Genomic DNA, 14,951 nt, shown 5'->3' on the forward strand with positions numbered 1-14,951 from the left:
AATTTCATTTATATACTTATAAATGTACATATATGTAAATACATATATATGTATACCTTCATATGTATATATACACATTGTATACACACATATTATATATATACACATATATATATTACACATATTATATAATAATATATACTATTAGATCTGTTTCTTTAGAGAACCCTGACTGTGGTACCAGGAGTGGTTTTAGAAAGAGAGAATTAAAAGGATGAATTTCTTTAGTCAATTTGGTGGTGTCTGGAACTGACTTTCTCCTTCAGTATAATCTAGGTACTATAGAATCTCTTGGTAGCATGGAGAGTACTGGAAATTCCATGATGCAAGTACTTAGAATATTTGTCAAGATAAATGCACTAATAACTCCTGACTCATCTTTGTGAGGAACAGGGCATTTTGTGATCCTGTACTGTACATATGATTTTAAATATTGTCATAATTTTAACTGTGTGCAAGCACGGGCATGCATACACCTCACTTGCAGCTATTCTTGTATTCCACATGTGTGTCTGGGGTCCACAGAAGCCAGCAGGGGGCATTGGATCCCCTCAAACTGGAGTTACAGATGGTCGCGAGTCTCTGTGTAGTGCTGTGAATCCAATATGAATTATCTTGAAGAATGGCCAGTGCTCATGTCCACTTACCTATCTCTTCACCCTATTTAAAAAAAAAATTTTTTTTTTTTAAATTTCAGACAGGGTTTCTCTTTGTAGCCCTGGCTGTTCTGGAATGCACTCTGTAGACTAGGCTGACCTTGAACTCAGTGATCCACCTGCCTCTGCCTCCCAAGTGCTGGGATTAAAGAATGCATCACCACTGCCTGGCTTCCATTCAAAATGTTTTTTAAAAATGTTTTTTTAAAAAAAGGAGAACAATGATTTTAGTTGATTGCTTCTAGAAATTCTGGATCAGGTGAAAACAAGACAAAACAAAAGAGCTGAGTAAGAAAACTAATGGGTTCTAGATTCACATATACATAGAGCATAGTGTGTCAGGGGACACAGATGTTTCAAAATCAATGAAAAAAAAATTTTAAAGCCTGCTTCCTGAAATTCACTTACAGAGAACCTCCTGTAATAATTATGATGAGCTTTCCTTCTGTCTTCCTATCCATGCATCAACCAGTCTATGTAAGAAATTTTTGTGTGGGTTATACTATAGCTTCATTCACTTCTCTCTGGAGTTTCAAAAACTCAGGCAAGTATATAATGTAGGATACTCTCTAAGCTCATGCTTAATCGCCTCTGCTCCTCCTGCAACTTGAAGGACAGAGCTGCAGGTATCAGTCTACATCATTCACTGCAGGATTTCTCCCTACATTAGATTTGATTTATCCTGCTCAAAGTCCACTGCCATCTCTGAACCTGCCCCCCTATGTTATGTTATTTCAAAAGTCAAGGAAGCATATTTCAATTGGACTGCCCTCAGTTCTCCCAACTCAGGGCATTGAAATAATAAAACTAAGCTGGCATCTTGAAGTAATTAGTCCTTCTGCCTTTTCTTGAGATATTTTATTCTTGTACTGTTCATGCCTGAGGTCAAAGTACAAATCAGAAGAGCTCAAACCCAGGTGATAGATAATCATTCATAAGGAAGCTATTACGATTATTTAAATCAGTGAGTGGGAACAGCACACTTATTTTTTTCATCATTATAAACAACTCATACCTTCTTTCTGATTTATTTTTCTTCTTTGTAATGACTGAGCTACTTTAGAGTAGCTATCTGATGACACAAATATCAGTGTTTCTATTGCATTAGGCACACGAGATAAGCTATACACTCTTTGTGGTAAATGGCATCAACAGAAGAGTGTTATTTAGAATTCTCTTGGGTCTAGGAAATGATTGGTCCCTTTGCAGGGGCCCTCATTAAAAATATAATAAATATATATGGTCGCGTAACTGTTTCTATTTGTGTTTGATGATAATTTAACAGGTTAGTAAACCTTCTAAAAACTAAATCCATGTAAGTGTCATTCCTCTGTCATGCAGAGGTGATTATCCAGCATATCTGCAACAGATTCTCACTGGCAATAACACTTGTGGTTACATATTAATGGGCCAAATGAAACCCATGAGAAGTCATATTGTATATAAATTTAAAGGTGAAACACTATGGCAAAAAATTTGTAAAAAATTAAATAATGCAATAAAAGTATAATTCTCAAAACTATAATTCTTTTATACTCTGATAAGTCTAATATACTCCAGACTGGCTGGAATTTCCTGTTTAATCGTGATTGAGCTTATACTCCAGATCTTCCTTCCTCTCTACCTCCTAAATTCAGAATTTTAAGTTGGCACCACCACACTAACTTACCATAATATTCTCTATTTCTTAGGGCTTTTTGTTACTCTGGTAAGTTGTCTGACAAGCCACCGAAGGAAGGAAGGATGAGTCTGACCATAATTTGAGGATATAGCCCATTATGGGAGGATGAACTCAAGATAACACTGCATCCAAAAGAAGCAGAGCCACGAACACAGGTGCTTATAGGTGTTGCTCCTTTTTCCTTTTTCTTTTTTTAATGTACATTGGTATTTGACTGCACATATGTCTATGGGAGGGTATCAGATCCCCTGGAACAGGATTTACAGACAGTTGTGAGCTACTGTGTAGGTACTGGGAATTGAACCCAGGTCCTCTATGAAGAGCAGTCAGTGCTCTTAAGCACTGAGCCATCTCTCCAGCCCCCTTCCTTTTTCCTTTTATTTCAAACAAAATTCAGTCCAGAAGGGCAGCTCATGGAATGTGCTGCCTACACTTAGAGTGGATCTTCACACCTCAACCAGTCTGAATGGTATATAAGAGTAGGCTGCATCATACACACACCAGTAGGCCAGTTTGGTTCAGGTGGCCATCCTGCTGAGAGTTCCTCAGATAATGCTGGGCTGGGGTATGGTGCCAGCTGAATCTAACTAGCTCATCTTCATTTGCAGTTTTTGTCACAAATGTCATTTTTTTTATGTTGAGAGATAATTGAAGTATTGTTTATGCCTTTACCATATTCTCTGTGTATAGAGTTTTTCTCCTCTTTGAAGTCTCTAAGGATACTTACAGTGTGGGGAAAAAAAAACAACAACAAACAATTGGCCACATTGTTTGCTTTTGTAGGACTCATTACTGGTATGGATACTCTGATACTTATATAGACAAGATAAAGCTAAATTCCTAGCTGTATATATGTATGTATATATATATGCATGCATGTACATTTGTGTATGTTTGTGAATGTGTGTGTGAGTAAGATTTGTCTCAAATGGGAATTATCTGAGATTGAATATGAGTTAACAACATTTCCCATGTCTGTAGGTGTGGTGTTCAGTATGAATACTTTTGTGCTGCTTAAAAGCCTTGTCGTTCTCTTCCTGTTTGGACCGTTTCTCTCCATATGAACTTTACAGGTGGTAGAAGGTGTTCACTCAGCGGTAGAGCACTCACCACAGTCTTCACATATGCATATGTGGATGCATTTGTGCTGGGGAAGATCTGACTCTTTCCAAAGCCTTTGCCCGTTTCCACATGCTCTAAGTCTTCTCTTTAGAAAGTATTCTTTGATGTTTCTTAAAGGCTGTAGAAAAGTAATACATTTTGCCACTCTTCACATTTGTTGGTTTTTTTCTCCAGTATGAACTATCTTGTGTTGAGTAAGGGTACCAGTGTTCCTAAAGGCTTTGCCACACATTCCCCACACTTGTGTGGATATTCTCTAGAATGAGTACTTTGATGGCTTTTAAAGTATGAGCTACAGGGAAAACCTTTGTCACACTCCTCACCTTTGAAGGGTTTCTCTACAGAATGGATTCTTTGGTGGCCCTTTAATAATTATGAAAGAAAGGAAAATGCCTTGGCACACTGTTCATGTATGTGTAACTTCTGTCCAGTATGAATTTGTTGGTGCTGTCAAAGGCCTACACACACATGAAAAGCTTTGCCACACCCTTCACACATGTAGGGTTTCTTTCCAGTATAAGTTACCTTGTGTTGATTAAGCAATGAAGGATAGTTAAATGCTTTGCCACATTCTTCACATTTGTACCATTTCTCACCAGTATGAATTTTTTTGTGTTGATTAAGCAATGTAGGATAGTAAGGGTGGCACATTCTTCACACTTGTAGTGTTTCTTTTCAAAATGGATTTTTTGGTGTTTCCTAAGCAAAGAAGTACAGGAAAATTCTTTGCTACTTCACACTTGTAGGCTTTCCAGAATAAATATTTTGATGTTGCTTAAGGAATGAAGGAAGGTTTATTTAATGCCATTTAAGCAATGAATGATGGAAAAATACTTTGCCACATTCTTCACACTTGTAGGGCTCTTTCCAGAATGAAATCCTTGATGAATCTTAAGGAATGAAGGCTGAGGGAATACTTTGCTACATTTTTGACACTAGAATGTTTTTTTCACAATGAAGTCTTTGATGTTTTCTTAGGAATGAATGATATGAATATACTTTGCCACATTTTTCACAAGTAGGGTTTCTCTCCAGAATGAGTTATTTGATGTTCCTTAACCAATGAAGGATACACATATGCTTGGCCACATTTCTCACACTTGCAGGATTTTTCTTCAGTATGATTTTTTAGGTGTGTATAAAGTGTTGAGTTGGAACTAATGTCCTTACCACATTTGATTTTCTGGTGTTGAATAAGGAACATTTTTTCCCATCAATGGCCTCACATTCTTTACTTTTATAGGGGTTTGTTTCTGGTGAGTATAAGATGAGATAAGAATAAAAACATTCTTTACAATGCTTATCATTAAATGGAGACCTGAATTTATAGTTATACTTTTAGAAATGTATACTGTATTTATAGAAATGAAAAACTACACTAGTATTCTATACCTATACTCACTGTACTGTAATTCAGAAAACACAAAAAGAAATTAATTTCAAGATTCAAAAGCTCATGGCTTCCTGTCTCCCCCTCACTGCCTGCTGACTGTGGATGAGGATGTAACTTTCAGCTACTTCTTCACCATCCTGCTGGCTGGCCTACATACCTGCTGCCATGCTCTCCATCATGATGATAATAGATTCATACTCTGAAACCATAAACAAGTCCTCCAGTTAAATGATTCCTTCTATAAATTGCCTTGGTCATGGTATCTCTTCTCAGCAGTAGAACAGTAAATAAGACACTCATATTAAACATGAAGTAGAAACACACGGTTCTGTTGGTCACAGTACAAGATCTCATTTTTTTTTTAAAGAAAGCATATACTGTCCTTAAGTGTTTACATTGGATGCTCCATCCACAAAATATAAAGGTCACATGCAGACAATTATAAGCAACCCAGACTACTACAGAATATGGAAATCTTATTAAACAGAATACTACAGAAAATGGAAATCTTATTGAGAAAAAAAGAAATCATTAGTACTAAGTGTGTGACAGAAAAGAGATTAAGAGAATTCTTTTAGTTAGGGTTTCTATTGCTTTAATAAAACACTATGACCAACAGTAACTTAGGGAGGATAGGATTTATTTCAGCTTACAACTTTCAGGACAAATCCATCCCCAAGGGAACTCAGGACAGAAACTCAAGCAGAAACTTGAGTTTCAAGCACTAACCAAAGCAGAAGCCTTTGAGGCTTGCTGCTCACTGGCTCTCTACAGAAAGCTCGCTCTCCGTGCCTTCTTACTCAGTTCAAGACCTCATCAGCAGGAGTGGCAACACCCACAGCAGGCTGGGCCTCCCGAGTCAAGAATGAATCAAGCCCTATAGACTTGCAAACAGGCTTTTCGAAGGAGGCCTTTTGTAAATTGAGGTTCCTCTTCCCAGACAACACTAGCTTGTGTCAAGCTGCAAAAGTAAACAAAGAAAAGGATGAAAGAAAAAAAGGACAAGAATAAATTATAATCATTCACTAAGAACTCTGATGAGATGATTTTAATTGAGAAGAATGTAAATGATATAAGAGAAACTTCTATCTGTAGTTACTGTATTACAGTGACTTTGCACATAGGTCTTTAGAAATGTGTGTAAGTTTTCAGTGGTGGAGGAAACAGTGAAGCCAGTTACAATGCAGACTCAGCTAAGTAAAGACCTTTGGTTCTCACTGTAAATACAACAGAGGCTCCTAGATGAGAAGAACAAAACTTAGAATCTTTTTAAAACATTTTTTTATTAATTACAGTTTATTCACTTTGTATCCCAGCTGTAGCCCCCTTCCTAGTCCCCTCCAAAGCCATCCTCCCTCCCTCAGCTCCTCCCTGCCCCTCCCCCAGTCCACTGATAGGGAGGTCCTCTTCCCTAATTTAGAATCTTAAAGCATCAGAAACAGCAGGGCAGTGGTCCTGCACACCTACAATCCCAGCACTCCCGAGGCAGAGGCAGGTGGATCTATGAGTTCAAGTCCAGCCTGGTCTACCGAGTGAATTCCCAGACAGCCATGGCTACACAGAGAAACCTTGTGTCAAAATAAATAAATAAATAATGAAAAAAATAGGGGCTTGGGGAGCAGAAAGCCTGCCACCAGGAGCTTACATTGTTGGGTTCTTAATCAAGATGGTTAAAGCATACATTTCAGAGTTATTTCAGACTGGTAAGATTTTTTTTTTTTCTATGAGGGGAGAAATGAAAAAAGTTTCTGACAGAGAAACAAACATTGAAAAATGTCTAAAGTTCACATAAATCTAGTAGCAGAATGGTGGCAGCTAACTGTCCTCCCCTGGATTGAAGGCTGGTCCTGGAGAAAAGTGTAGGCCAACAGCATTGACAGAGTAGTGGTCAAAAGAACATTTGCAGCTCCTGTCTGTGTCCCTCAGAGGTATTTTACAAGAGAAACCAGAAAAGCAAGCAAACAAACAAACAAACAAAAAAAACAACAACAACAAAAACCCGAAACTAAACCAAACCAAAAAACAACTGAGTTCCGGGAAAGTGACCCTCCATTGCAGATTGGTATATATATTGATTACACAATGCAGTGACTTACCATCTGACATGAAGTAATCACGTCATCTGCTTTCTTCTATATGTTAGATGTCCAAATGTGACTGAACTGTAAATATTCAGTACACTATCACTGCTTCATCTTAACTATTCCGTGTAGTCCCGTAAATAGTTGGATTGTAGGAACATTGGTCTAACATGTTATGTAGCTACCTCAAAGATGGAAAAATTGAACATAGTTCTGGAAAGTTGGCCAGACAATGAGACACAGAATTTTCAAGTTAAAATAAGCCACTGCATTTGAAAACAACTATGGATACAGTCATTTACAGAAATATTTATAAGCTCAAAGGAGAAAATTATGAAGATCTGTGAAAACTCAGATTTATTCCTTTTATTTTTTATTATTTGTGTGTGTGTGTGTGTGTGTGTGTGTGTGTGTGTGTGTGCCTGTGCTGGCTAGTGTTATGTCAACATGACAAAAGCTAGAGTCATCAGAGAGGAAGGCAGCTCAATTGGGAAAATGACTTCATAAATCAGGCTGTTGTGAAGCTGTAGAGTACTTTCTTAATTAGTGATTGATGGGGGAGAGCTCAGCCCCTTGTGAGGGTGCCAGGGCTGGTGGTCCTGGGTTCTTTAAGAAAGCAGGCTAAGCAACCTATGGGAGCAAGCCAGTAAGCAGCACTCCTCCTTGTTTTCCACATCAGCTCCTGCCTTTAGGTTCCTGCATGAGCCCCTGTGCCTTCACTGCTTTTAATGAACGCTAATATAGAACTGTGAGTGAAGTAAACCCTTTCCTCCCCAATTTGCTTTTGGATATGGTGCTTGATTACAGCAATAGTGACCCTTAATAAGACAATACCTATTCATATCTGTGCAAATAACCTCAGACATCGTTGGCACAAGGAGCACAGCAGTGGGAAAGGGGAAAATTGTGTAGGTCTCAGATGAGATGGAAAAGAAGTGCAAACTGGAAGAATTCAGGTTAAATCAGAGGAAATCACCATGGGGTCGTGAAAGAATAGAACATAAGGAATGTGCAAAGATAATAAACATTCCCTGCACATTAATAAAGCAAGACAGAGGAGAATCCTCTATGTTCTGCCCAGTTCATGAACCCCAAAAGACCAGAAATAGACTCCGCTGTAAATACATGAGGTTCTTTTTATTATAAATCATTACAAGCTGCAGCTTGGGCCCACACCCCCTACGGCTGAACCCCCTACTGCTGAAGTGGTGAGAGCTGAGAGCCTTGTGCTCAGGTTAGTTGGGTGATTTAAAGATTCTGCTCCCTCCCAGCATGCCCAAGGTAGGGGTGATTCCTGCCTGGCAAGTATCTATTGGTCAAAATGCTACATTTTGAATTGATTGGCTATAAGAAGGTCCCCAGACCATTAATGATCTGGTGTCCCTCCCTAGGGGGATGGGCCGGTTTCCTAGCAACTGTATCTCTAATTGGGGGAAAGAATGCAGTAAGGCCGTTCTTCCCCTCAGGGCATTACTGGACTTCCCCACCCACCTAGTTCAGGCCTTAATTAATAATAGCTGCTAATTTTTAATCTTTTGGTCTCTCATTCTACAGAGTAAATACAAACACATGCCTAATCACCAAATTTAATATCTTTTTTCTTTCTTCTTTGTTTGTTTTTGAAACACTCTGGGATTAAAGTGTGCACCACCACACCCTTCCAAGTTTAATGTCTTAACAAAAGTAGGATAATAAGAAAAAGCCAAACTACATGTAAGAAACAGTCAATATAAGTTCTCAAGCAATGGAGAAGTTTGTAAAATTTAAAAAAAATAGTGCACTAGGTTGTTTTCCGTCAGTTAGCTGGTGCTAAGACAAGTGATACAAAGAAAAAAAAAGGAATTTAGTATGTGTTAAATTCCAAACCTGGGACAAGGGGCTGAGGTGCCCACTTAACATATCTTTTTTTTTTTAATTTATTTATTATGTATACAGCATTCTGCATGCATATAACACCTGCACACTAGAAGAGGGCACCAAACCTTATTATAGATGGCTTTGAGCCACCATGTGGTTGCTGGGAATTGAATTCAGGACCTTTCGAAGAGCAGCCAGTGCTCTTAACCTCTGAGCCATCTCTCCAGCCCCCCCACTTAACATATCTAAGTGGACCTGACCTTCATGTTGTCCCTGAGAGACCAAAAGATTAAAAATTAGCAGCTATTATTAATTAAGGCCTGAACTAGGTGGGTGGAGAAGTCTAGTAATGCCCTGAGGGGAGGGACCACCTTACTGCATTCTTTCTCCACCCACTAGAGATACAGTTGCTAGGAAACTGGCCCATCCCCCTAGGGAGGGACACCAGGTCATTATGGTCTGGGGACCTTCCTATGGCCAATCAATTCAAAATGTAGCATTTTGACCAATAGATACTTGCCAGGCAGGAATCGCCCCTGTCTTGGGCATGCTGGGATGGACCAAAATCTTTAAATCACCCAATTAACCTGAGGACAGGGCTCTCAGCTCTAACCGATTTGGCAGTGGGGAGTATGAGCCCAAGCTGCAGCTTGTAATTTACAATAAAAAGAACCTCATGTATTTTCAGCGGAGTCTGTTTATTCCTGGTCTTTTGGGGTTCGTGAACTGGGCAGAATATCCCCAGTATCTATCAGTCCCCACCTGTCACAGAGTAAGGCTGGCATACCCTGTCCCCTACCCTGAACTCTCCATCCCAGGGGCTGGGCTGACCTTCCTCAGAGGCTCTTCCCTATATTATCCAGAAAGGTTGGTTAAGAGCCCCTTCTTTGGCACCTTTGGCCTCCTGGCTGCTGTTCGTGGTTCCCCTCTCCTTTTCCCTCCCTCCCCTTCTCCCACATGGTTGAGGGGCATGACCATTCAGGACTCTCCCAGATGTGTCTGCCTCTGGCTATGTCTCCCTTATATCTATAATAAGCCTTCTCCTCCAACATACCTAGGAGCAGTCATTTCCTTTTTTTTTCTTTTCATTCAGTGTAAGCATAAAACGTGTATAAAAACTTGAGGGTGTATAAGTATCCTTTAAAATTGTATGGCTTTTGTTAGGCCTAACAAGAGCCTAAATATAAGAAGGTATGAAGAGAACTCAGGAAACTAATCATCCATCCACGCAAAAATGCAAGAGGTTCTTCTTAACCATTGCGCAATGGGGTCACCCCTGCTGGTCAGCTAGGAGTGGCACTGAGAGACAAAGACCTTAGGTTTTTAAAAGAAGAACTTTTAAAAACACAAGGTGGGACTCTCCTGGGGTTGCCTTTTTGGCGATTTAGGATTGGATGAGGTGTTTAACTTTTAAAATAATTGGTTAGTTCTGGTCACCCTTAGGTCCAGTCAGCCCTGTCGTAAATATCTGATCTTCAAGTCAGTTTGGAATTTCCTGCCATCCACAGTTTAATGTGGGAGGGTGATTAACTCATCCCATGTCTGTTCTGAGGAGTGGGGGTTACAGGCTTTGGGTCAAAGGTCAGGAGAAGGATTGGGGCCATTTGGCCCAGTTTCCAAACAAAGCCCATCTCACTGGCGCCAGCCGGTGATTTTTTCTCCATTTAGTAGAGATCTCTGCTTGTTCTCTTCCTTATCTCTGCCCTCACAGATGGCTAATGTCAGGAACTTTTACATTCCTCGGTTCTCTGGAGAAGCACTAAGAGGCTTTAATTAACATGGGCTTAAAACTTGCAAATATAAGTTATAAGGCAATTAAAAGAAACATAGGTTACAAAGTTAGTCTGATTCTTTCAGCTTTGCATTTGCTATGAAGTAGAGGGTGACACTGAACTCATAATTTCCTGCCTGCACCTTCCAAGTACAGAGATGATAGGGATGACCACAGATTAGCCTTCAGTTTTGCCATCAGTCATAGATATGCTTATATTATATATACATGAAACATCTGTAAGTTATAACTGAGCATGCTGCTGCTTCATCTCTAAATTGGAAGAAAAGAGCTTTGATGCAGAAGGCAGTGTACCTTAAATAATGTAAAACAATGCTGTTATTTTACTACAGATTAGTGACATTAACTAGAAAATGTCTACTACTTATAGTTATATAATCCCTAGACACCATTTATATTTAAGATAAGGTGGTTTCTTATGAGTCAACTTTAATTTCATAAGCCAAGCTCCAGCACTTGCTTTGACAGAAATGTGTCAAAAGATGAAACAGCACAAAAGATAGGGTGAGGAGGAAAATCACAGGTCCCCAAGTGAAGCAGAGCTCTTCAAATTCATAGTTTAATCTTTATGACACAGTAAAAATATTCAGGACACTTCCAGAACTATCCAGGGAGCACTGGAAAACCTGGAGAACACATTCAGTTTTGGTGTAAACCAGTTTACACATTGCAAGACATATGGAAACTCAGAAGAAAAGTGTGTAACTAGAGAATAATGTAGACATCTTAACAGGTTTCTTTTCCTCCCAAGAGACATTCAACACTTCTCCCCTCACAACCAGTCTCTACCCCCACAGCTACTTCACACCAACTCATCACTCCTTTTGGGAAATGTGTACACTTGAAACACAGTCTCTGAAGGAAAGGATGAAGTATTATTTTCTAGTACTTTCACTCGGCAGTACTGAGTGAATAACTGCTCATATGATGCACAGCTAAGATGGTCCCCTTTATGGGATGATTCAGCCCCTGAAAGGGAGCGGCAGTGTTATGCCTAAAGTCCCTGGGGTGTACATTGGGGATTCCCATTCAAACTGAGGCATCCATGAATACAATGATTCTTTCCAAAGAGGAGGAGGGACTAACATCCAATATACCAATTGTTCTCCAGAAATCTCTGTCCGTAGAAACTATGCACATAATGAACTTTTATTGTTAGGCCCAGATCTTAAGGTCCCCAAAGACCGCCAGGAGCTAGACCATGTATACAAGAGCAAAGAGCTTTATTCCAGATAAAGTTGGGTCTCTCCACCGTTACCAAGGCAGTGGATCAGAGAGGAGAGCCCCAGCAGCTGCATGGCAGGGTGCTTATTGGGGTTTGAGCGAGAACCAGGAATTCCCAGCTTAGCAGTTACCGATTGGATGACATTCAGCAAGGGCAAGCTTGTTACACAACTAACAACAAGAGAGCTATCTCTAGACCTCAGGAATGTTAGGTCTTGGGCTGCCCAGCACAGATACCCCACCCTGAGATAAGATACCTTCCAATTCCTGTGGTTTACTCCAGGCTATTCCTTGGGTAGGGAAATCTATTGTTTTCTTATTCCTGGAATTGGTGACCTACGGCCTAGTTCCTGGGACTGATGCCTTTTTTGAGGGGGGAAGGGGCTAAGCCTGGTCCTCTCATTGTCAGGAGGGACCAGAAACCCAGCCTGCTCTGGATGTCCTGAGAAATGACAAAGGCCACATGCGTGAGTGTGGGCCAGCTAGAGAGCATGCTTCCCCCAGCCAAACTGAAGAGTGAGTACAGCCTCAGGCTCAGGGAGTCATCCTGCCCTGGGGATCCTTCCACATTCCAGAGCTACCCAGCAGCTTTCCTGCCCGCAGACCTCACGGCAGCTTCCCCGAGCTTACACAGTGGCCTTTCCTAGCACCACCTGGATCTCCCTCCCTCAAGCCGTCAGCACAGTGCGTCTCGTCTCCCGCCTCCCACCCACTCTAGGTGGGCCCCTCCAAACCCACTGGCCACCCTATACAGATCTGAAGGGCTGTACTGCACCGGGAACCAGACTCCAAGCCAGAGAGCAACAGGAACAGACCACTGTAAACACCCCCTGACCTTTCGGGACAATGAAGGTATGCAGAAAGAACGCCCAAGTGCAGTGGGCAGAGTCGCTGCGTGTGACGTCACAGTGGGGCGGAGACTACAATTAACACAACTCCGTGCGAGGATATTCCAGGCCCCCACAGAGCGTGTTGATCGCAACTGTTCAATTTCAGCCCTGTAGATAACAAATCAAGGTAGATTGGAACGAGCAGTCTCGGAACAGGACAGCCACCGGAAGTCTGCTGCTTTTAAAATCTGGAATTCCGAATGTGAGCTGAGCCTTTCCCAGTGGTTTATTAGGTTTTATAGTTACTCTGGTCATGTTTTTGTGATTATAAACCTGAGGTCTACATAATGTAGACTCTTACTGGAGCAAGGAAAGTTCATATTAACTCAGTTTTACTGTAAAATAACGAAGCAAGAAGCTAACGTGGGCCTGAGAAGTAACTGTTTCACATGAATTTGAGGCCAGCTTCTCCGTTCTGCCTGTCATCCCAGCTGCTCTAGAGCTTAACGTACAGGGATCTCAAATCCAAGGCTAACCTGGACAATTGACAGATACCTTGTCTCTAAAATACAAAGTACAAAAAGGGATAGTTAGCTACCTAGAACTAAACGGGCCTGGGCTTAAAGGCAGCACTACGAATAAGTGAAAAACAAACACAACTTTTTCTCCTGAACTGACTCACTGTGGAGCCAAGCATGAGACCCCACACCTGGGAAATCAGTTATCGTGTGAGCATAGTGATCCAACACAGATGTTTCAGAATCATTGAACAACTGCAGAATTTCTATAAGCAAAACCCCAGGAATTCTGTCGAGGACCCTTCCGAAAGTCCGTGCCTCGTGCACACTTTTATCCACTGAATAGGTATTAGAATTTTAATTTTTGTTAGAGTTGTATTAGAAAACCACCCACTTCCCCCTGGGCGTTCACAAACTCAGGCAATGGTCATGAGCAGGTGTTCTCTGAGTTCATACTTAGCTCCTCTGCACCCCCCTGGGCTGAGTGGCATTGATTCCTGCCCCATCATCATTGTGGTGTTTCTTCGGCACTAGGTTTGGTTATTCTTTCTTCCATCATCCCTACCTTTGCTCTACCTTTGTGACAGTATGTTAAAAGCCAAGAATACTGCCTTGAACATCCCTCAGTTCCTCCAGTTGGGGACACAGAGATGATTCTTCTTTGAATACAAAGATATCAGAAATACATTTGTCAGAATTTCAAATGAGCTCACTGGAATAAAGAAGCTACTCTGGAAACATGTAGCAATGAAGCCTTCTCTCTTTTCTTAGTAATGTCCATTTCCAAACTGGGCAAGCCAAATTGCAACCCTCTATAACGCTTCATGGAAGGAGAGGTTTAAAAAAACCACACGATGGGGGCTGGAGGGACGGCTCAGAAGTTAAGAGCACTGGCTGTTCAATTTCCAGCAACCACAAGGTGGCTCATAACCATCTATGTGATCTGGTGCCTTCTGGCCTTCAGGCACATAAGTAGGCAGAATACTGTATAAATAATAAATAAATTTTAAAAACTTAGAAAAAAAATCACATGATTGACCATGATCCATCAGGAAGATGTTTCTGAGCTGAGATGGTAGAAAGATCACATTGTAATTTTTATCACTGTGAGGGACTCATATCTTCTTGTTTTATTCTTCCTTACAATGACTGAGCATTTTTGTTCGTTGTTTAGCAACACGAATACCAGAAGCTGCATAGTAAATTAGTCACAAGAATATACAGAGAATTAAATTTTTGTAGCAAATATTAACAGTTCTGATGGGCACATGTTGGTTAGAACTATGCAATGAATACTTTGTATACTCCTACAGGCCCACTTTAATGGAAAATGTGCAATCAGGGACTGTGTATTTGTCAATTTTGTTTTACAGTAATCTGACAAACTAGTATAGATTCTAAAAAATGACATAAGATAAGCCTCACACTTCTCTCTATCACTCAAAGAACAGATTACCTGAGGCAATGGTCATTAAGAGTCCAGCATACATGGAGCAGACATGCAATGACTGTTACTTGCAGTGATGCTCATGTTAATGCTCACATATATAGAAGACATATCATCCAAAGACAAGTCACATTTGATAAAGATTGGACTTGGTAATTTTGCAATAGAAAATATTAAATGAATTTTCAATAATTCGATATGTACACAATTAAATTTGATAATCATAACCTTATTCCATTTGAGATCATTTCATATGTCCCATATCTTAGTTAGGGTTTCTATGTTTGCTGTGGAGAAACACCATACTGATGGCAACTCATAAAAAAAACATTTAATTAGGGCTGGCTTAC

At 40.4% G+C, this 14,951-nt stretch overlaps 1 long non-coding RNA gene across 2 annotated transcripts in view; it reads left to right on the top strand.

The window, feature by feature from the left end:
- LOC132653114 (uncharacterized) overlaps window positions 1–14,951 on the top strand; it is a 37,909-nt gene that overhangs the window by 11,353 nt on the left and 11,605 nt on the right. For both annotated transcript variants that reach the window (XR_009590824.1, XR_009590822.1), the window contains exon 3: window positions 2,348–2,492. This is a non-coding gene — a long non-coding RNA (uncharacterized LOC132653114). The remainder of the gene's footprint in view (window positions 1–2,347; window positions 2,493–14,951) is intronic.

The sequence above is a fragment of the Meriones unguiculatus genome, chromosome 3 (assembly GCF_030254825.1).
Source record: "Meriones unguiculatus strain TT.TT164.6M chromosome 3, Bangor_MerUng_6.1, whole genome shotgun sequence".
Lineage (NCBI taxonomy): Eukaryota > Metazoa > Chordata > Mammalia > Rodentia > Muridae > Meriones > Meriones unguiculatus.